Raw genomic sequence first — 23,285 nt, forward strand, 5'->3', positions numbered from 1 at the left:
AATTGGGAGCTCTCCCAGTTTCCTTTAGAAACTGGCCTATAAGGAATGGTCCAGAAACGTACAAAGCAAAGTTAAATTAAATTTCACATATGAGAAGAATGAGGCTCAATCGCAATTCTCTTTTTATGCAACAATATAAAATATGCAAAAGGCCGGAAATTGATTTATAGAATTTGAATTCCATGACCGTGATGTGTGTGGACACTTGAAGAAAAAAGAGCGTGCTAGCGCTTTGTCGCAGAAGCACGCTCCATCAGCCTAGCTGATAAAGGTTGATAATAGAATATTAATATTAATGGGGGAACGGTAAGCTCCAGAGCCCCAGTGCTGTAATGGCAGCGTGTGCTTCTCTCAGGGCTGTGATTCACTGGCACAGGTGTATGTGTGGCCCTCAACCGAGGAATTGGTGCTACAGCCAGAATGTGTTTGCCAGAACAGGCCTGCATGTTATGCGCGTGGACCCTCACCACAAAAAGAGATGTATTTATTTTATCGGGGCATGCTCCAGCCAGGCCAAAGTTTTAAAGTGTATTTGGTTTTTTAATGTTTTGCCTAATTAAAAGATAGCATTCAAGCAAATGCCCATTTTCATTGTACTAGACATAAGGGAAGGCCCCCTCCACTGTACTTAAACACAAAGTAAAGTGGTCTTGAATAGCTTCCTTCTACCAATAATGCTAGGCTCGTTGCTCATGGCCCTGTACAATGGTTAGGGGGGGCGGGTGGTTGAGCTTAGGTTAATGGAATAAGTGAGGAGTGAAAAGGCTGTCACGTTGCTCCAGTATTTCAATATTTCCAATGTTGGGTGTCCTAAATCTATGTATGTCCACTTATGTATGTCCACAGTGACTGTTCCATTTACTCCCCTCCACAACCTGGTCAGAATGTCCCCCAAACTCATCCCATTGTAAGAATTTCACTGCTTCCCGTCAAATCTGATTCCTTATCTATTGTACGTTCTTATGTGATCAAAAGAGCATCGTTCCTCAGGTATATAAATATAAAATAAATATATACAGTTGGTGAGTGCAGGTCAGAAGCACCCGTTACCTGTGTACTGAATATGGATTCTGCTGTGTTAGCACAGGCAAACGTGCTTTGGGATGTGTTGGCTGTAAGGGCGGTCCCAAGTTAACATGATAGTTGTGGATGCCTTGAAGTGGGGTGAGGTCTGATTCTACAAATAATTTGCTAGTCCTGACGGGTCTTCAGCCAGGCAGCGTATGCAGAGTAAAAGTTGGTGGATTTAGCAGTGAGTAATTAGTGAGGGGTGTGAGGGCAGGAAGGAGGATTAGTGTCCATGTGTGGAGATTTTTCATGGAATGTTTGTGTTGTTTCAGCAAACACAGCGCCTTGTCAAGGGTTCTCTTGATATGGATTTTGGGCACTTTAAGAGTTGAGGAATATGGAGCCCAGTGAGAATTGAAAGGTTAGTCAGAGTTACCTTTTGCATACCCAGTTCCCTTTAACTGAAGAGCCATGTTTTTAGTTGTTTCCTGACTGTCTGCTGGTTTTCTTCCATGCAAAGATGTTCGAGTAGGGAATTCAAAGGTTTGTTAGTTAACAATGAGAAAGTGAATCCATTCCCCCATGCCTGTTTCTATTGAATTCTGTGGAACGGATTAGAGTGGTGTTACTTGATCTGAGTGTCCCGTTGGGTGCGTAGTGTCGAATGATTCTTGTGAAGCAAGCTGGGACCTTTCCCTGGTAAGCGGTGGACCGTGTAGAGAGGTTTAAAGTGTATTGTTTTTTGAAGAGGTGCCAATGCAGCATGTCAAGTGTATGGGTGAGGGCTTTGAACCTTTTCATTCTAAAGAGTTCTCTTGCCGCGTACTGTGCCCTTTGTAACTTTACCATGTGGTAATCCTGAAGACCTAGTTAAAAGCTGGTTGCATAATCCTGCACCATTAAGGGAAGCTAGATACCGCCCATAATCCTGAGCAGAGACGTCTTTATGAGAAGGCAAAATGGGCTCATGCCCCAGGGCCCTACATTGGGCCACACGGCTGCCCGATTCCGAGCAGTCAATGCACGTTTTCTTTTACAAAAACATGGCAGGATATGTTATGGCGTGCTGCTGAAGCTCTAAACCTGCTGCCTGCATGTTGTTCACAGGTACATTCTGTTCTGATCAATTAACCCTGTAAAGCTTTTAGTGTTCACTAGTACACACAGTGGACCAAATAATGACACCTTTTTTGCCACAAGATTCACCCAAATCCGCAAAGTGCCCCTGAATAAGTGCAACTTAGATGCGCACACTGAGATGCCCATTTTCATTCCCTTCACTCATTTGTGCAAATCAGGGGTATTTTTGTGGATTTCATTGCGCATCCCGAATCCACAAGTGGGATGCACTTTCAAAAGCGTATAAATGAAAGACCTACCCCTGCACCTGTTTGGATTAGGTGCAGGGGAAGGCCCAATGCATGATGGGTTTATTTCTGAACTTTCCATGGATTTTCTTTTAAGTGGGAGAGCAGCAGTGTTGGACAGCCCCCTCACATACACTAGTGCTGGGAGCACGCACCTGACACCAGTGTACTACAGGCTCCCGCTCGCTCATTTCCTTTAATGGGCCTGTCACAATGAAATACAGAAAAAAGCCTTTCTATACCTGTTTGAGGGCTAGAACTGCAAGTGTGGCAGCAGCAGTTCAAACTCCTGCTGTTGCACTTAAAAAAAAACACATGACATTCAGGAATATCCTCTCGTGCATTATGTAACCCCCTGCCCTGCTCCAAGGAGGCACAGTGGAGTGCTTTTGTTTTTGAATTTGGGATGCAAATTGAATTGCGCAGAAATACCCCTTTATTTGCACAAATATGGAAAAGGGTTATCAAAGGGCATGCGGAATGGGCAGGCTCGGATGCTCTTTGTGCTGTTCTATGTCTTCGACGTGGTACTTCCGCTGTGCTGCAATAACTGTGTGGGTGTCCCCACTGGGGTCTCCCCCTTCAAACCTCGATCAGGTCCATTACTCCAGGTTGGTCGGCCTTCGTCTCCTTCTACCTACTTGTGTGCTCGCTCCACCATTTACTCTGTGGTAATGATCCTGCATGGCAAAACCGTCCAAGTTAACCGCCTCTGCTGTAAATGGGCGCGTGGGCGAGCAACACCACAATTTTTGCCTATGCCACACACACACACACAAATTTGAGAATATGGGCTTTTGTCTTCAATGTCGACTAACTTTCCTTCCTTCGAAAACACAAGGAGACATGGCGCTACCTATAAGGAACAAAACAAGAACACAAGACAAGAAGGATGAAGGATCAGGGACAGAACCACAGAAATGGAAAGAGAAAGCATAGTATTTTCTGTGCAGAGTATGCATCGCTAAATACACTGAGTCGCAAGGGCATGGGTGTAGAACATTGAAGAACCATTAAGATCTCATGGGGGTTCCAGAACTTACAGTGGCAGAAGATGGAATGTGTTGTCCAGCTGATGTAGAATGAAAGGACTCCTAAGTGATTCAAACATGGACAGCACGCTCCCGCCCAAAGCACAAGCTTTTCCCAGTTCATAGGGTTCATGTATGCCCAGAATGCTGCAGCTTAGATAGAAAACAAAGACCCAGATTACGAGTTTGTTGGTAAAGGGAAAACAAACGACAGTAACCGAATTGCCAACATTTTTCACTCTCCTGCCTGATCCTGACTACCATTATTTTGAGGGCAAATTCCTTCATAGGATCTGCCTCTGGAGGAATGTGTGCCAGAATAATGAGAGTATTTTCCCCCGAGAAATTGATGTCAGTGGATTTGTCCCCAAAAATCATCATGGTAACTCCATCACAATTTGGAAGCTACCATGATGCAAGTAGCAATTCCCGTAAATAGTTTATGCATTTATATCTTACAAGGTGGCGGTATAGATGCTGAGATGTAAACACGAGTGTGAACACCCTGTTGCTTCTTAGACCATCATGATGACCATCCTGATCCATTGACTGAGGGACGACCAGGGTGGCTTTGTCTCCTTGTCATTTGCCGAAGGTAGCAAACATCTTGTCACTCTTCCCTACAAGCACTGGACGCCAGATCGAGACCAGCACTGCTCTTCTAAAATTCAGGGAACTGAGAGCTCCTCGTCAATGGAATTAGACGTCAGTACAATGAAGGTAGAACTACCTTCTGATCCAGCTGAAAAGAACACATTGTAGGGAGAAAACCTGGCCACGGATCTAAGGTCAAAGAAAACCCTTTAGTACATAGGTCTACAGGCCAATAGCTCTAGATCCACTAGGTATGCATCCAGAAGTAGCACTTTATTAGACGCTCAGTCCAGCTCTACTACAGGTTCAAAGTGGGACCCTCAAGAGCTCAAAGAAATAGATATAACATAGGAGGGTGATTCAAAATGACAGACCTAATGCTGACGGCAATAGCTACATGGTATCTAGCTCCATGTATTCTCATCTCCCCCACACACTCCTCCTGACCATTCTAGAACCCTTTAAGTAACAAAATCCCAAATTCTGGGCAATACAGAGAGCACATGAGGCAGAGCCTTTGCTGAGCACTGTTGCTAAAAGGCTTGAAAGGAGACCCTGTTATAAGTAGAAGATTCTCTGGTTCACAGGCTTCCAGAGAACAGAACTGCCTCAGAAGCCTCTGGATATCCCACCTCCCAATCTCCAAAAAGAATGCTGTGGCTTGGGCTGTTTCAGAACTGGAAAGACTGAGGTGGTGTCATGTCCTGTATCACTCCTTGGCCCACTGAGATATCACAAGAATGGGAAACCTCTGGCTCCTGACCCATAAAAAGAACCACTGTGAGTTGATCCATTTCTCCTCCTTGACTTTTTGCCGGGTACACTGGAGATCAGGGGAGAGGAAGCGACTGCAAGTAGAGAGGGATTACAACCACACCCCATGCCCAAAACAAAATAGGAATATCAACATTTCCCCCCAGAAAGCAAACCAATCTAACAGCGCAATACCAAAGACATTTCAAATATGAAAACATCCACCCCAGATGCGCAGAAATCGTGAGATGATGGGAATACACGGCTGAGCCGGTTTGCTACTTTGTTGTTCACTTTTCATACGTGAACTGCCATCAAAGAAATCAGATTGGACTTTGCCCAGGAAATGATCCAATCTGCCCATACCTTCCTGTCAATTGAAATAAGATTTCACTACAATAGTTTCCATTTGGAATAGCGCAGACCTTTCGCTGACAATTAAATTGTAGACAGTGGGCCTCATTACGAGAATGGAGGTAATAAAAAAAGGAAGGCGGAATGGTAATACCGGCATCGTTAACTCTCATCTGCAGGTGGGATCCCCTGGCACTATCCAACCAGCTATATAGACATTGACACATTAACCTTTAAGTGTCTGTCCAGCCCTGATGAATGTGGCCCCTGTGCCACTGAAACCAGTAGGATTCAAATATCAGGAAGAGTCTCAGACGAGTAGATAATGAACTCAAAACTCATCCGGGCCTCTTGATTTATGACTCCCCACAAAAAAGATGGGAATTATCAAAAACCTTCCAGAATGGATTCTGAAAATTAAGGAAAATTATGAGAAAGATCAGAACAGAAGAGAAACACGGGAGATTTGAAACACTATCCTTTTTAAAAAAAAAACAAAGGAATATCAGTACACAATAGAAATATACCTATCTGTACCTCCTTTTTATAGCCTGTGGATAGAGAAACCGAATAAAATCATTTTTTCATCTATGATGCAGTCTTTTTAAAGTAATTCCAAGTACCTCTCTAGAGGGCGAACTAAAAATAAAAAAATAAACATTTTGTGAAAATATCCCCACAGAATTGATCAACCTGAGTCTTCTATTGTGTGAATACGTAAGGGTACACTCAGGCTTGAGACCCTTTTCTTGGTCCTATTGTGTCAACTGTATAAAGTAAGAACAACAAGGCTCCCACACCTAAATTAGGTTTATGGCATGTAATTAGCTGGCTAATTTTAGGATTAACACACTGGCATACGACAATTCAAACAATGACAAGTGGAAGTTCAAGGAAAATACAACCTGACTTCAAAGAGCATTATTGTAATAAAATAAGCAGTTTCTAATAAATAGAAATGTTAAAACCATCACATAAAACTAAACAAGGTGACCAGTGCTATAAAGTGCTTGATGCTAGTCCTCACAATTACAATGTGCAAAATGTGCTTTTCCTCAATACCCATGGCTAAATCATTTGCTATTTTATTGACCTGTGAAACATGTATAATTTAAAGGTCCCCTGAAGTGAATTGTCATATTATATGGCTGCATTGCTGATTCTTCATTGGTATCCTGTTGGGTGGGCGGATGGTGTGACATTGAAACAACCAGTCTTGAGGTTTTTTTCTTCTCTTTTTTCTATTCTTCCTTATATTTTGTGACCACAAACATCTCCTGATACGAATAATATGTTTATATGACGTTATTGGTGATATGGCATGCTTGTATTGCTTTTCAATACATATGTAATATCCCTATTGGTGTTGAAATAAAATAAAAAGTTAAAACTCTTCAAGTGCTCACATAATCTGAGAACCTGTTGAACTTTTTTCCTTCCTTTAACCTTTCCATTCTACAAACCTCAGAATTTACAAAGTGTACTAGTGATATATAAATGTAATTACTGTCCTAGTTAGTGAAGTCACCTCAGGGTGTAGGAAGTGTGTAAGAAGCATCTCTAAAGAGTTATCTACTAACTTTGTATTAGTTATAAACAAGTATTTCAAAGTGTATTTGATTGCTACATATATTGCCCTTTTTAAAGAATGCTTATTTAAAAATGACTGTTAAATAAATAAATAATTATTTTAACTAAAAACCTTGTGTAAGTGTTACATAATAGGTGGGTTACCTAATACTAAGAGGACAAGGGTTGTGTAGTCTCCCAAATGGTTACTACATCAATTCTTGCCTAACCCTTTCCAGGATATAAAGCAGATATTTAAATATCACAATTATTCTTCAAATGGAATACATTTGTCAGGGTAACACAACAACTGTCTTTTGTGATGCAACAGTGTGTTAGGATGATAAAGTTAACAGTGTCTTTCCACAACACTTTTTTACTACAACCACATTTCTTCAAAGCTGGTATTTCATTCCTGGTATACTCGCCTGCCAGGACTAGCTACATCTGGTGCCTTTCCTGGTTTACTCGCCTGCTAGGAAAAAAAACTACTACTACTACAATTTGTCTCTTCTGTTAGTGGCAATTTTTGTTCCAAGGTTCTCCACACCAGTATCCCATGTGAGGAGGGTTGACCAATGATTGCCTTTCTTTAGAGTCTTTTGACTGTTGGCAATATGGGTTACAGATTTCCATAAACTGGTCACTAAGGAAAAGGGAATTGTGCTATGTTGCAGATTTCCTAGAGTTGATATTTCATAAAAGGAGAATTGCGCCCTTTTTGCCTTTTTAATTCTGCTTGCCTTGCTCAGTATTCAAAATGATCTGATGTTACTGAATGTTCTGCCCGGAGCACCCAAGGGTCACCTTTTCCTACAGGCCAAATAACTGGCTTCTTTCGGCATCTCTGTGTCACTCCTTGCTGCTGCGGCGGACTTTCTGCGGATTGGCAATCCTGTTGACAGCTCTCCTGTACCTGCCCCTTCATTGGAACGCCATCGGCTCCGACAGGTCTCCCTGTCCTCCAGCACCACTAAGCGACTTGCATCGGGTCGGGAGACGTCTCCCACACAGCTGAGCTTCTCTCCCCACTGCGGACCCCAACTCTGCTTCCGGCTGCATGTAATCTGCAAAACCACATGCCTTTTTTCCCTGCGTTGGCTTCTGCTGGCTCTCGCGCTCCTGCTTCAGCTCCAACCAATTCGGCCTCTCTCCTGACGGCTTCTGCCTCTGCTACTCCTTCACACAGCTGTGGCTCATTCTCAGGATGAAATGTCCCGCTCAGGTGCCTTGACTTCAAACAACTAGACTGCACAATCCTTTCTGTAGTACCTTTGATCTTCATTAACTCTCTGGGCCTCATTAGGAGTGTGCCGGTTGCGGTATCAACGATGCCGGTAAGCTACCAGCACTGTTGTTACCGGACCGGCATACTCCGAGTTCTGCAAGCAGGTGCCTTTCGCCTGCCAGATCTGTCCTGCGGCACCCGCTCGCAGACCTTGACTGATGCACTTGCACTGTTGCACAATGGGACTCGAATGGGAATGGGGAATTTCTTTTTCCGGCGCCTGGCCGTAGGGACCGCCAGGGCTGTAATGCCCCAGTGATTCCCAATTGCCAGGCACCAGAAAAAAAACAAAACTCTGGCGGCAGCCTGCTGTTTTTACTGGCACATCTACCGCCAGAGTCATAATGAGGCCCTCTGTCCCTTTTCCTCATCCCAGTACCACAGGCTGTGGTGGATCAACAAAACACGTAACTCAAAGCTTAGGTTTATAGACTATTTACAAACGGGAAGTAGTTGGCTGCAGCCTGCAGGATTTGGGTTTCTTCACACACACCAGGGACTCCATCCTTGAGATTGGCCTCACTGAAGTGTCAGGATGGGGTAAGCAATAGGGAACTTGTATTTCCCAAATGTGGGGATGCTGGTATACTCCCTGGTTCTTTAAACACAGCACAGTCTTGGGGGTATAGCACCAGGAGCTTCTATAGGGGCTAAAGCAGGGGCCTTCAACATGGGAGATCTCCAGATGTTTTTGACTTCCATGATGAACTCCAAATCTCGCTCCCAAGTTAATGCAGTCTCAGAGTCTTGCTGGGTATCTTACTTTACCACTCGATACTCTGGCAATAATCTTTTAATGACAACTAATAATGACGTGCAAGGTCATCTACCAGTCGGCCTCTCTATTACAAAGCCAGACCCAGATGAAATTACAACACTGATTAAGAGAGCAAAATCCTCTGGGGCTTCTGGCCCGAATAGTCTTTTTATAGATCTTTTGAAAATGGATCCATGTGTATGGTCTACCAGATTATCGATCCTCTTTGCAAGCATTATCGATAAAGTAGTGATCCCTACATTTTGGAACCTGTCGCATGCAGTTCCCATCTATATGAAGGGTGGGAGGTCTGATTCAACTAACTATAGACAGATTGCTCTTCTAGATGCTGAGAGTAAGATCGTTGCCGGTGTCCTTTTAGGGCATTTGGAAAGATGGGCAAATGAGACAGGCCAACTGAATTGCTTACAAACAGGCTTTCGGCGCCGACACTCAACTAATATTAGTGGTGTGGTTTTGCGCAAATTACAAGAATCTGCCTGGACCTCCCTACATAAAAGAACTTATGTCACGTCAATAGACCTCTCTGCGACATTCGACAAGGTTGATCACAACAGGCTGTGGTCCAAATTAGCCAAAGGGGTCACACCTGTAGAACATTTGCAACAAATAATTTGTGTATACTCTAATACAGGTGTTTGTGTTTGATTAAATCAAGCTGGATACCTGTCACGTAGAGTTGCTACACATCAAGGCTAAGATAGGGTTGCATTTTAGCTGCCTGTCTTTTCAATTTATATGTGTCTGATATTGGTGAGTCTCTTGATACGGCTGCCCAAATTCCCCCTAAATTTGGTCGTATAAAAACTTCATGGATTGCCTACGCTGACTTTTTTTTGCTATTTGATCAAGCAAAGATCGGGATGCGTAGACTGTTAGCTTCCACTAGCTATGCAAAGGAGAACATGTTGGTGATTAATCCACAAAAGACAAAAATGCTGGTGCTCTTTAGAGGAAGAAAACCTGATTGCATTAAATGTTTACTTCAGTCAAAAGAACTGGAAGTTGTCTCCAGTCTGATATACCTAGGCTTTCATTTCTCCTCAAAACCTAGCTTTAGTGCTACTCAGAGCTTAGTAATTTGGAAAGCTAAAAATCTAACTAGTTAATGAAGTCTTATTGACATAAGAATTGTAAATGGCAGCATGTCCCATAAAATTCAATTTAGAAGGCATTCCCAACATCACTGAATGTCCCTAATAGCATCACTGGGCTAAAGTTGAATCTAGAAAGTGTGCCTAATAGCGTCACTGTGCCAACGTTTTAACTTAGAAAGTATGCCTAATAGCGTGACTGTGGTATAATTGAATTTAGAAATGTGCCTAATAGCATCTCTGTAGTATAGTCACTGTGGTAAAGTTGAATCTAGAAAGTGTGCCTAATAGCGTCGCTGTGTTAAAGTTTAATCTAGAAAATGTGCCTAATAGTGTCACTGTGCTAAAGTTGAATCTAGAAAGTGTGCCTAATAGCATAACTGTGGTATAGTTGAATCTAGAAAGTCTGCCTAATAGTGTCACTGTGATAAAGTTGAATCTAGAAAGTGTGCCTAATAGCATAACTGTGGTATAGTTGAATCTAGAAAGTCTAATAGCGTCACTGTGCTAAGGTTGAATCTAGAAAGTGTGCCTAATAGCATAACTGTGGTATAGTTGAATCTAGAAAGTCTAATAGCGTCACTGTGCTAAAGTTGAATCTAAAAATGTGGCTAATAGCGTCACTGTGCTAAAGTTGAATCTAGAAAGTGTGCCTAATAGTGTAACTGTGGTATAGTTGAATTTGGAAAATGTGCCTAATAGCGTCTCTGTAGTATAGTCACTGTGGTAAAGTTGAATCTAGAAAGTGTGCCTAATAGTGTCACTGTGCAAAAATTGAATCTAGAAAACGTGCCTAATAGCGTAACTGGTATTGATGAACTTAGAAATTGTGCCTAAATGTACACCCCCTGTCCTGCTCTCGTGCTTGATCACAGGCGCTTTACTGATAATCACCATATCAAATGCCAAGTAACATAACATAACATAACATAACATAGAGGGAACTCCTGAGCTTAGCATACGCCACATCTAGATAGAATTGTAAATGTCAGCATATGCTGCACTTAGTTGCAATCCTCAACGTAGCCTGCGTCGCATCTAGATGGAGATGTTATTCAATGATTGATATACGACTCTCCTGCCAAGCCTAGACCAAGCGTGCTATCATGAATCAATAACCAACCCACTAACAATTTCACTCCTCTGCATACACCTCTCAAACTCAAACCAAACACAACCACAAGCCTTAAACGCAGCAAACCGCACAAACTTCACTACACTGCAACAACAAAAAAAACACACATAGACTTTCACAACAGCACATGACAACTACCAACCCAAAAACACCCCAAGCCCAGCCAACGGACCCACCGGGCTGAGGCTGCCAACAGCACATCACTGCTATCTTGCACTTTTCCAGCTCATTCCCACTAACTCACCCCCTGCTCCCTTTTTCAGAGCGCCAGTGCACGGTACAAACATCCTTTAACATTAGCATTAACATGATCCCTCAATAATGACTATGCTCACTTGGGCTGATGTAAGGTTTTAGTCCAAAACATCTGAAGAGCCAAAGGTTGCTGGCCCATGGCCTAGGGGTTTACCTACAGTGTAACAGAATTGACACTTCGGGATTGATCACTCCCAACGTTGTCAGAAAGCAAAGTGTTGCCATAGTGCCTATTGTGGGGAGATAGGTTTCACCCGGTTGTCTGAACACAATGCAGTCACCAGGATATAGTGCACTTTACGGTGGTATAGTGCCCTGCCCTCTATTTATAATTCACTGAAGGATGACATTGCCTGATCTGGGTTTATAGCGCCGTAATTCACTCTAAGGGATACGGTGCCCTTCTCACACTGTCAGGGAATCCTCCTCCCTGGATTTTATGGGTGAGGAATCTGGTGCCCTTCCCACTGAAGAGATGTAGTCCCCTTCACACTAGCTGCAAGGGAGCAGACTCCTGTGTTCTGGCAAGACTTAACTACTGGCCCAAAATTCCCAAGGAGCTCCACTCCTTCTATCTTCCCTTGAGATGACTCCACAATATGTTTGTATTTAACCTCCTGATGACCCTCTAGTCCTTCATGCAGGCTCTCAAGCCCACTGGCATTCTCAGCACCCAAACTGCTGCCTGGCCTCTCTCTGGTTCTGTAGGTGTTCTCTCCTCCCGGGTCTCTCTCTCTCATCGCATGCCACCTCTACACTCCCTGCAACTCCCTTTGCCCCCTTGATGTGAGTCTGCAGTCTCCTGAAGTGATAAACGGCCCAACTGACATTTTTAAGTCAGTTGGAAGGCCCACCCCTCAGTCATTTTGGCGCATAGTTTGTATAAGTTCTGAACCAGGCTCTAAAGGTATTCCATTCTCTCCTGTTCAGGCCTTGGGCCCAAAGTAATTCCGGGATCTTTTGTCTTCCCTGATTCCAGATGTAGAGCAACCCCTGAGGTGATAGATACTCCACCGTTGCTACAGAAACCTGGCTGCCATTGGGGTTCGCATTTCTCGGGATCCCCATCTAGGCCATAAAAAGGTAGTATGAGCTGGATAAGACTGCTCTAACATACTCCTGGGTTCACATCACCAAGACCAGAGCATGGCACATAGTCTAAAGGGGTTCTTTGCAGCTTCTGCCCCAAACCACCTTCAAATAACTCATGGCTCAAGCTTGTTAAGCCCGGTAGACTAGCTTTCCTGGGCTGCTGCAACCACTTTGGGCCTTGTGACTGATTTCCAGGAGTGCTAAGGCGAATAGTGGGAGTTTATAATTAGGTACAGTCTATCGAAAAACAGGTAAGGACAGTTGCGCAGCGTGTGTGTTTGTTTTGGAGTGAGGCAGCTGTAGATGTAATGTGGTATTATATAGCATATGTCTGCCATTTTGGCGGGTCTAAGCTGTGAACTGTAGGGGTGAAGAGACCCTGTTTAGAAATGAGGAAAATGGAGAGGAATGGCAAAGTGGTCGGGCCGGCACGAGGAAAGAAAACGACTATAGACTATAGATCTTAACATCCTTTCAGAACTCCCCCGCCTTGGATTTACCCATTTAATTTCCACTCCACTGAAGGCTGAATTGGGAGCTCTCCTAGTTTCCTTTAGAAACTGGCCTATAAGGAATGGTCCAGAAACGTACAAAGCAAAGTTAAATTAAATTTCACATATGAGAAGAATGAGGCTCAATCGCAATTCTCTTTTTATGCAACAATATAAAATATGCAAAAGGCCGGAAATTGATTTATAGAATTTGAATTCCATGACCGTGATGTGTGTGGACACTTGAAGAAAAAAGAGCGTGCTAGCGCTTTGTCGCAGAAGCACGCTCCATCAGCCTAGCTGATAAAGGTTGATAATAGAATATTAATATTAATGGGGGAACGGTAAGCTCCAGAGCCCCAGTGCTGTAATGGCAGCGTGTGCTTCTCTCAGGGCTGTGATTCACTGGCACAGGTGTATGTGTGGCCCTCAGTCGAGGAATTGGTGGTACAGCCAGAATGTGTTTGCCAGAACAGGCCTGCATGTTATGCGCGTGGACCCTCACCACAAAAAGAGATGTATTTATTTTATCGGGGCATGCTCCCGCCAGGCCAAAGTTTTAAAGTGTATTTGCTTTTTTAATGTTTTGCCTAATTAAAAGATAGCATTCAAGCAAATGCCCGTTTTCATTGTACTAGACATAAGGGAAGGCCCCCTCCACTGTACTTAAACACAAAGTAAAGTGGTCTTGAATAGCTTCCTTCTACCAATAATGCTAGGCTCGTTGCTCATGGCCCTGTACAATGGTTAGGGGGGGCGGGTGGTTGAGCTTGGGTTAATGGAATAAGTGAGGAGTGGAAAGGCTGTCACGTTGCTCCAGTATTTCAATATTTCCAATGTTGGGTGTCCTAAATCTATGTATGTCCACTTATGTATGTCCACAGTGACTGTTCCATTTACTCCCCTCTACAACCTGGTCAGAATGTCCCCCAAACTCATCCCATTGTAAGAATTTCACTGCTTCCCGTCAAATCTGATTCCTTATCTATTGTACGTTCTTATGTGATTAAAAGAGCATTGTTCCTCAGCTATATAAATATAAAATAAATATATACAGTTGGTGAGTGCAGGTCAGAAGCACCCGTTACCTGTGTACTGAATATGGATTCTGCTGTGTTAGCACAGGCAAACGTGCTTTGGGATGTGTTGGCTGTAAGGGCGGTCCCAAGTTAACATGATAGTTGTGGATGCCTTGAGGTGGGGTGAGGTCTGAATCTACAAATAATTTGCTAGTCCTGACGGGTCTTCAGCCAGGCAGCGTATGCAGAGTAAAAGTTGGTCGATTTAGCAGTGAGTAATTAGTGAGGGGTGTGAGGGCAGGAAGGAGGATTAGTGTCCATGTGTGGAGATTTTTCATGGAATGTTTGTGTTGTTTCAGCAAACACAGCGCCTTGTCAAGGGTTCTCTTGATATGGATTTTGGGCACTTTAAGAGTTGAGGAATATGGAGCCCAGTGAGAATTGAAAGGTTAGTCAGAGTTACCTTTTGCATACCCAGTTCCCTTTAACTGAAGAGCCATGTTTTTAGTTGTTTCCTGACTGTCTGCTCGTTTTCTTCCATGCAAAGATGTTCGAGTAGGGAATTCAAAGGTTTGTTAGTTAACAATGAGAAAGTGAATCCATTCCCCCATGTCTGTTTCTATTGAATTCTGTGGAACGGATTAGAGTGGTGTTACTTGATCTGAGTGTCCCGTTGGGTGCGTAGTGTCGAATGATTCTTGTGAAGCAAGCTGGGACCTTTCCCTGGTAAGCGGTGGACCGTGTAGAGAGGTTTAAAGTGTATTGTTTTTTGAAGAGGTGCCAATGCAGCATGTCAAGTGTATGGGTGAGGGCTTTGAACCTTTTCATTCTAAAGAGTTCTCTTGCCGCGTACTGTGCCCTTTGTAACTTTACCATGTGGTAATCCTGAAGACCTAGTTAAAAGCTGGTTGCATAATCCTGCACCATTAAGGGAAGCTAGATACCGCCCATAATCCTGAGCAGAGACGTCTTTATGAGAAGGCAAAATGGGCTCATGCCCCAGGGCCCTACATTGGGCCACACGGCTGCCCGATTCCGAGCAGTCAATGCACGTTTTCTTTTACAAAAACATGGCAGGATATGTTATGGCGTGCTGCTGAAGCTCTAAACCTGCTGCCTGCATGTTGTTCACAGGTACATTCTGTTCTGATCAATTAACCCTGTAAAGCTTTCAGTGTTCACTAGTACACATAGTGGACCAAATAATGACACCTTTTTTGCCACAAGATTCACCCAAATCCGCAAAGTGCCCCTGAATAAGTGCAACTTAGATGCGCACACTGAGATGCCCATTTTCATTCCCTTCACTCATTTGTGCAAATCAGGGGCATTTTTGTGGATTTCATTGCGCATCCCGAAACCACAAGTGGGATGCACTTTCAAAAGCGTATAAATGAAAGACCTACCCCTGCACCTGTTTGGATTAGGTGCAGGGGAAGGCCCAATGCATGATGGGTTTATTTCTGAACTTTCCATGGATTTTCTTTTAAGTGGGAGAGCAGCAGTGTTGGACAGCCCCCTCACATACACTAGTGCTGGGAGCACGCACCTGACACCAGTGTACTACAGGCTCCCGCTCGCTCATTTCCTTTAATGGGCCTGTCACAATGAAATACAGAAAAAAGCCTTTCTATAACTGTTTGAGGGCTAGAACTGCAAGTGTGGCAGCAGCAGTTCAAACTCCTGCTGTTGCACTTAAAAAAAAAAAAACACATGACATTCAGGAATATCCTCTCGTGCATTATGTAACCCCCTGCCCTGCTCCAAGGAGGCACAGTGGAGTGCTTTTGTTTTTGAATTTGGGATGCAAATTGAATTGCGCAGAAATACCCCTTTATTTGCACAAATATGGAAAAGGGTTATCAAAGGGCATGCGGAATGGGCAGGCTCGGATGCTATTTGTGCTGTTCTATGTCTTCGACGTGGTACTTCCGCTGTGCTGCAATAACTGTGTGGGTGTCCCCACTGGGGTCTCACCCTTCAAACCTCGATCAGGTCCATTACTCCAGGTTGGTCGGCCTTCGTCTCCTTCTACCTACTTGTGTGCTCGCTCCACCATTACTCTGTGGTAATGATCCTGCATGGCAAAACCGTCCAAGTTAACCACCTCTGCTGTAAATGGGCGCGTGGGCGAGCAACACCACCATTTTTGCCTATGCCACACACACACAAATTTGAGAATATGGGCTTTTGTCTTCAATGTCAACTAACTTTCCTTCCTTCGAAAACACAAGGAGACATGGCGCTACCTATAAGGAACAAAACAAGAACACAAGACAAGAAGGATGAAGGATCAGGGACAGAACCACAGAAATGGAAAGAGAAAGCATAGTATTTTCTGTGCAGAGTATGCATCGCTAAATACACTGAGTCGCAAGGGCATGGGTGTAGAACATTGAAGAACCATTAAGATCTCATGGGGGTTCCCGAACTTACAGTGGCAGAAGATGGAATGTGTTGTCCAGCTGATGTAGAATGAAAGGACTCCTAAGTGATTCAAACATGGACAGCACGCTCCCGCCCAAAGCACAAGCTTTTCCCAGTTCATAGGGTTCATGTATGCCCAGAATGCTGCAGCTTAGATAGAAAACAAAGACCCAGATTACGAGTTTGTTGGTAAAGGGAAAACAAACGACAGTAACCGAATTGCCAACATTTTTTACTCTCCTGCCTGATCCTGACTACCATTATTTTGAGGGCAAATTCCTTCATAGGATCTGCCTCTGAAGGAATGTGTGCCAGAATAATGAGAGTATTTTCCCCCGAGAAATTGATGTCAGTGGATTTGTCCCCAAAAATCATCATGGTAACTCCATCACAATTTGGAAGCTACCATGATGCAAGTAGCAATTCCCGTAAATAGTTTATGCATTTATATCTTACAAGGTGGCGGTATAGATGCTGAGATGTAAACACGGGTGTGAACACCCTGTTGCTTCTTAGACCATCATGATGACCATCCTGATCCATTGACTGAGGGACGACCAGGGTGGCTTTGTCTCCTTGTCATTTGCCAAAGGTAGCAAACATCTTGTCACTCTTCCCTACAAGCACTGGACTCCAGATCGAGACCAGCACTGCTCTTCTAAAATTCAGGGAACTGAGAGCTCCTCGTCAATGGAATTAGACGTCAGTACAATGAAGGTAGAACTACCTTCTGATCCAGCTGAAAAGAACACATTGTAGGGAGAAAACCTGGCCATGGATCTAAGGTCAAAGAAAACCCTTTAGTACATAGGTCTACAGGCCAATAGCTCTAGATCCACTAGGTATGCATCCAGAAGTAGCACTTTATTAGACGCTCAGTCCAGCTCTACTACAGGTTCAAAGTGGGACCCTCAAGAGCTCAAAGAAATAGATATAACATAGGAGGGTGATTCAAAATGACAGACCTAATGCTGACGGCAATAGCTACATGGTATCTAGCTCCATGTATTCTCATCTCCCCCACACACTCCTCCTGACCATTCTAGAACCCTTTAAGTAACAAAATCCCAAATTCTGGGCAATACAGAGAGCACATGAGGCAGAGCCTTTGCTGAGCACTGTTGCTAAAAGGCTTGAAAGGAGACCCTGTTATAAGTAGAAGATTCTCTGGTTGACAGGCTTCCAGAGAACAGAACTGCCTCAGAAGCCTCTGGATATCCCACCTCCCAATCTCCAAAAAGAATGCTGTGGCTTGGGCTGTTTCAGAACTGGAAAGACTGAGGACCCGAGAGGAGGTGGTGTCATGTCCTGTATCACTCCTTGGCCCACTGAGATATCACAAGAATGGGAAACCTCTGGCTCCTGACCCATAAAAAGAACCACTGCGAGTTGATCCATTTCTCCTCCTTGACTTTTTGCCGGGTACACTGGAGATCAGGGGAGAGGAAGCGACTGCAAGTAGAGAGGGATTACAACCACACCCCATGCCCAAAACAAAATAGGAATATCACCATTTCCCCCCAGAAAGCAAACCAATCTAACAGCGCAATACCAAAGACATTTCAAATATGAAAACATCCACCCCAGATGCGCAGAAATCGTGAGATGATGGGAAAACACGGCTGAGCCGGTTTGCTACTTTGTTGTTAACTTTTCATACGTGAACTGCCATCAAAGAAATCAGATTGGACTTTTCCCAGGAAATGATCCAATCTGACCATACCTTCCTGTCAATTGAAATAAGCTTTCACTACAATAGTTTCCATTTGGAATAGCGCAGACCTTTCTCTGATGTAACTGGAAAAAGGCCTGGGGCATTTCGAATTCCTTGAGTTTCTCTCTTATTGGACAAACGCAGTCTCAGACTCTCTAGGGCTGGTCGTCTAACCTCATTTGTGTGGGTATGCAGGATTGAGCCCCAGCCTACACTACTGGCATCCATCATGGTCACCTGGGGCATGGGAGTTGAGCGCTATCACCATCTCTTAGCTGCTGGACACTGGTCCCAACATGAGAACAGGTAACTTACATGTTGCTTCAGGTTGAAATGTGCGCATGGAACCATTAATACGGATGCCGCCCCGCACTCCCCCACACATCCAGCCACATACTGGCTGACAATTAAATTGTAGACAGTGGGCCTCATTACGAGAATGGAGGTAATAAAAAAAGGAAGGCGGAATGGTAATACCGGCATCGATAACGGGTCCGGGGCATTACGACCGACAACCCGCCAATACCGCCACAGCCCGTACCGTGCCCCCTCATACCGGCATGCGCGCGTACACGCTCCCCTTCGTGGAGTAAATACCAGGATGCCGGTAATAGGAGGACATCACAACCCACGTGGGCATGCAAATACTGGCATCCCGAAGGTGGCAATTAGGGGCTGCACGATGGTGGCCATACAGGCATCACAGACCACCTGTAAACAGCAATCAGCAATCAAGTCAACTGCCACAGGTGCACACAATCACCACAGGTGGAGTCAACGGAGCCCGGGCCAGTATAAAAGGAGTACACCCACACACCACACCCCTTCCTACACCAAAATGATACCACTAGCTGTTGTAATCATGGCGCTGGAGGACATGCCTATACTGCTACAACTACAGCAACAACAGCAACTACAACAACAACTACAGCACCAACAACAGGCAGTACAGAGGAGACGCAGGAGGAGAAGGAGGGTGATACAGATCCAGCAATTACTACCAGTGCAGCCAGTAGTACCTCGTAGGCAGCCACCAATCCCTCACATCAGACCCAGTCCATTCAATCTAACCCCTGACCAGATCTACACCCTGTACCGGTTGGACCGGGACACCATCACCACCATAGTGGACATGATAGACAACGACATCGCCAGCCTCATACAAATACGCACTGCCATCCCCCCGCTACTAAAGGTGGTGTCTGTGCTCCACTTCCTGGCCACAGGCACCTACCAGCACTCAGTGAGGCAGCTGCATGGCATTTCACAGCCACTATTTTCACGCATGCTGTACCAAGTGCTGGATGCCCTCCTGAAGCACGCTAGCACCCACATATCCCTACCACGGACTGCCCAGGAGATAGCCGACACTAAAGTAGGCTTCCATGCACTGGCAGGCATGCCCAATTGTGTTGGTGCCCTGGATTGCACCCATGTAGAATTGGTAGTCCCCCATGCCGTAGAGGCGGTGTACCGCAATCGCAAGCAATACCACTCCATCAATGTGCAGATGGTATGTGACTCCAGCAAGATCATCACACATTGCTGCGCTCGATTTCCCGGATCAGCACATGATGCCATGGTGCTGCGTAACTCCACGCTACCCCGTCACATGGAGCGACATGCTGGACGACGTGCCTGGCTGCTTGGTGAGTTGACTGACTGGCCCATGTCAGTGCATCGGGTATTGATGTGTTGGGATGCATACTCCACCTGGGTGGGAACGGGGGGGATGCATACTCCACCTGGGTGGGAATGGACTATGAGTGGAGAATGCAAGCAGAGCTAAACTAAACACATGTAAGACGCACAACGTGGCCACCATGGGTATGTCAAGCAATGCATTACTAAACATGATTGCAACTGTGCCAATGTGGCTAGTGTGACCATGCACAGTGTAGTATGCACAGCAAAAATGGGAGGCAAAACATTGTCCTACAACCACAGTACATCCGCATCAGCATTCATTAATTCACCCTGCATCATCTGTACAACGCCATCCAGACTACCACACCATATTGCAGTATAGAATGCATCTAAACAATATTTATGCATACGTACAGGGACATGTGCAGGTCAACAGCAAATAGCTGCGGCCATGACTGTGAATCCTGAAGGTGGCAGCTCAGAGTGACTCACATAGACCTATCTGTATTCGCTTGCAGGTGATGGAGGATATGCCTTGAAGCCGTGGCTACTTACCCCTGTGCGGAACCCGCAGAACAGCCATGAAGAGGAGTACAGTCGGGTACATACCCGTACCCGTGTTCTGAATTAGCAGACCATGGCCTGTTGAAGGCGCTGTTCCGCTGCCCAAGCAGGTCTGGTGGAGCACTCCTAAATGCGCCTGAGAAGGTGGCAAAGATCACCATGGCCTGTGTCATGCTGCACAACATGTGCGTCCGAAGAAATGTACCACTGCCACCTGACATTGACATGCATGCACCGGGTGAGGATGATGAGGATGAAGACGGAGGAGAAGCAGCACCCCTGCCAGTATGTGATTAACAGGATGGCCGTGCAGTACGCCAATCACTGATTGACGAATACTTCTGACCCACAGGGATGTTGATAGATATGTGTCAGAGACACATTGTACACTGTGTCCATGTGGACATGCACACAGGGAATGTGGGGAGTTGGGCACCGTACATCGTCATTAATTAAGTGGATACACACGAAATGAACAAAGTCCAGCCATTGAATGTTTTTTAACGCAACAGGTCTATTGATATCAACTGAAGAAAGTGCAACCCCCCCCAACCTCCCCAGTGAACTCCCAAAGTCCCCCAGTGAACTCCCAAAACCCCCCAGTGAACTCCCAAAACCCCCCAATGAAATCCCCCTAATACTCCCATTCACCGCCAACACCATCTGAGCCACTCCCATAGTTCTCCAACACTATTTCCTGGACTTCTTGATGTCCGGGGGCAGCATTTCAGCGTGCCTCGCACTGCATCTTGTTAGACGCACAGGGCTGGAGGGTGCAGAGGAAGTGGGGGCAGAGGAAGCGGGTGTGATGGATGGGGTGGAAGCCGTGAGGATTTGCACGGCTGGTGCGGGTTGTGGCTGCTGCATGTTCAGCAGGATGGAGGTGAGGACCTGCGTGATGGCCCCCAGGCTTCCCCTCATCAACAATGCTGAGGCATTGACGGCGGCAGTGTTCGCCGCTATGGCGGTTGTGGTCCCCGCTATGGCCTGGGCTACCTCACGCCTCGTGTCCTCCCCATCGGCGACATATTGTCTGAGCAGGTCCAACATAGAGTCTGCAAGGAAAACAAAGAATTTGTTCGAAAATGGGAGAATATCCTCAATAAATGCTCACTAGATCTGATTCTCCTTACAATACAAGAATTGGCCAATGAGTTGAAAGTGTTAGCAACAGACATCGAAATAATCAAAACAGATCTGAGTAAGTGCCTAAGTGGGGAGACATGGTAACTATGCTAGATGATATTAACGGACAATTAGAACAATACAAATCAGAATTGGAGAATAAAAAAAATCGTAAATACAAGAGGGATACCTACGACTACTATAACGATGAGGTGTACACATGGATGGAGAAGTATAGCCATTCAGGCCAATCACAGCAAACCAAAAGCTCCTCTGATCAATCAAGTACTGATTCCGATTCCCAATCACGTCCTAGCACATCAAGAATTCCAACTCCTTCAAACAATGGTGAACAGACAACCACTACAGAGTGTTCTGCAACAGGAGATGATAGATCACTTAGGCAGCCTTTTTTACAGAAGGACAAAGGAAGAAAAGAACCCGGAGGGGCGACAGGAAGAGGAAATACAGAGAAACCACCTAACAGATATCCAAGCAGGAAGATCTAATTATTAACATATCTAGTTGTCATTTAAGTGTGGCAGAGAGAAACATTTTACAGAAAGGACTGAGATGTGTGCCAACATTCAGCACTAGCTTGTTTAATACCAAAATAGAACTTTTCAAGTTCATTCCCAAGATCAAACTGAAGGCATATTTTGCAGAAGTTGACATTCCAGACACAGGGACAGTCAATAACTATCTGGAATTGAAACCCAAAAGCCAATTTATACCACCATTACCACATGGAACCATTGATATTTTCCACGAAGCTATTCTGAGGGACTTGAAGAAGATTTCGTTTAAAAGTCCAAAATTTCGTAATCTCAACAAAAGTCAATTGTCTATAATCAGAAATGTATATGAGGATGAAACAATTACTATTCGCCCGGCAGACAAAGGTGGGGCATTAGTACTAATGAACACTGATGACTAAAAAGAAGAATGTTTAAGACAATTGAATGATACAAAAGTATACAAAATATTATCCTACAACCCAATCAGAGAAATCTCAGAGGAGCTGAAGACGATGTTAGAGATGGCTGAAGAAAATCAATGTATAAATGATACAACTAAAACCTTTCTGACACAGAGTTATCCAAAAACACCACACTTGTACTTACTTCCTAAAATTCACAAAAGATTACTTAAACCACTTGGACGTCCTATAGTGGCTGCCACTCAAAGCATTCTTCAACCATTAGGCATCTACATAGATACCATTTTGCAACCTATTATACAGAAATACCACACCTACATCAAACACACCACAGACTTCCTCAATAGACTGGCACAGATTGAAATTAATGAACATGATCTCCTAGTGACTATTGATGTCAATAGTCTGTATACTTCAATTCCGCATTGTCTAGGACAGAGGCGGTGGAATGCTTGTTATTCCAACAAGAACAGGTTGTGCCTCCAAAGAATGGATCATGATTCTATTGGAATTAATTGCCAAGAAAGCCTATTTCCAATATGACAAACAGTTTTACTCACAGATAAGTGGTACGGCAATGGGGGCAACAATGTCACCTCTATATGCAAATTCATTTATGTTGAAGTTTGAAAATGACCATATCATTAAACATCGTGTATGGCAAAGATACATCAAACATTGGGGGAGATACGTAGTTGACATCTTCTTGATCTGGAATGATACACAATAAACTCTCAACTTATTCTTGGCATATATCAATTCAATCGACTACAGTATCCAATTTACGTTTGAGATTGGACATCCCTGTGTACATTTCTTGGATGTCCTATTGACCCTAAAGCACCTACATTTAACACTAAAGTATACCACAAACCCACGGAAAAAATAACCTTCTACATAGAATGAGTTTTAACCCTCCTGCAACAATTAAGAGCTTACCATATAGCCAACTACTTCGAATTAAGAGAATCATCAATACAGACTGCCAATTTGAACAGGAGAAAGAAATAATGCTGAAGAAATTTAAACAACGAGGATAC

The sequence above is a fragment of the Ambystoma mexicanum genome, chromosome 8 (genome assembly GCF_040938575.1).
Source record: "Ambystoma mexicanum isolate Mex_15411 chromosome 8, UKY_AmexF1_1, whole genome shotgun sequence".
NCBI classification, from domain to species: domain Eukaryota; kingdom Metazoa; phylum Chordata; class Amphibia; order Caudata; family Ambystomatidae; genus Ambystoma; species Ambystoma mexicanum.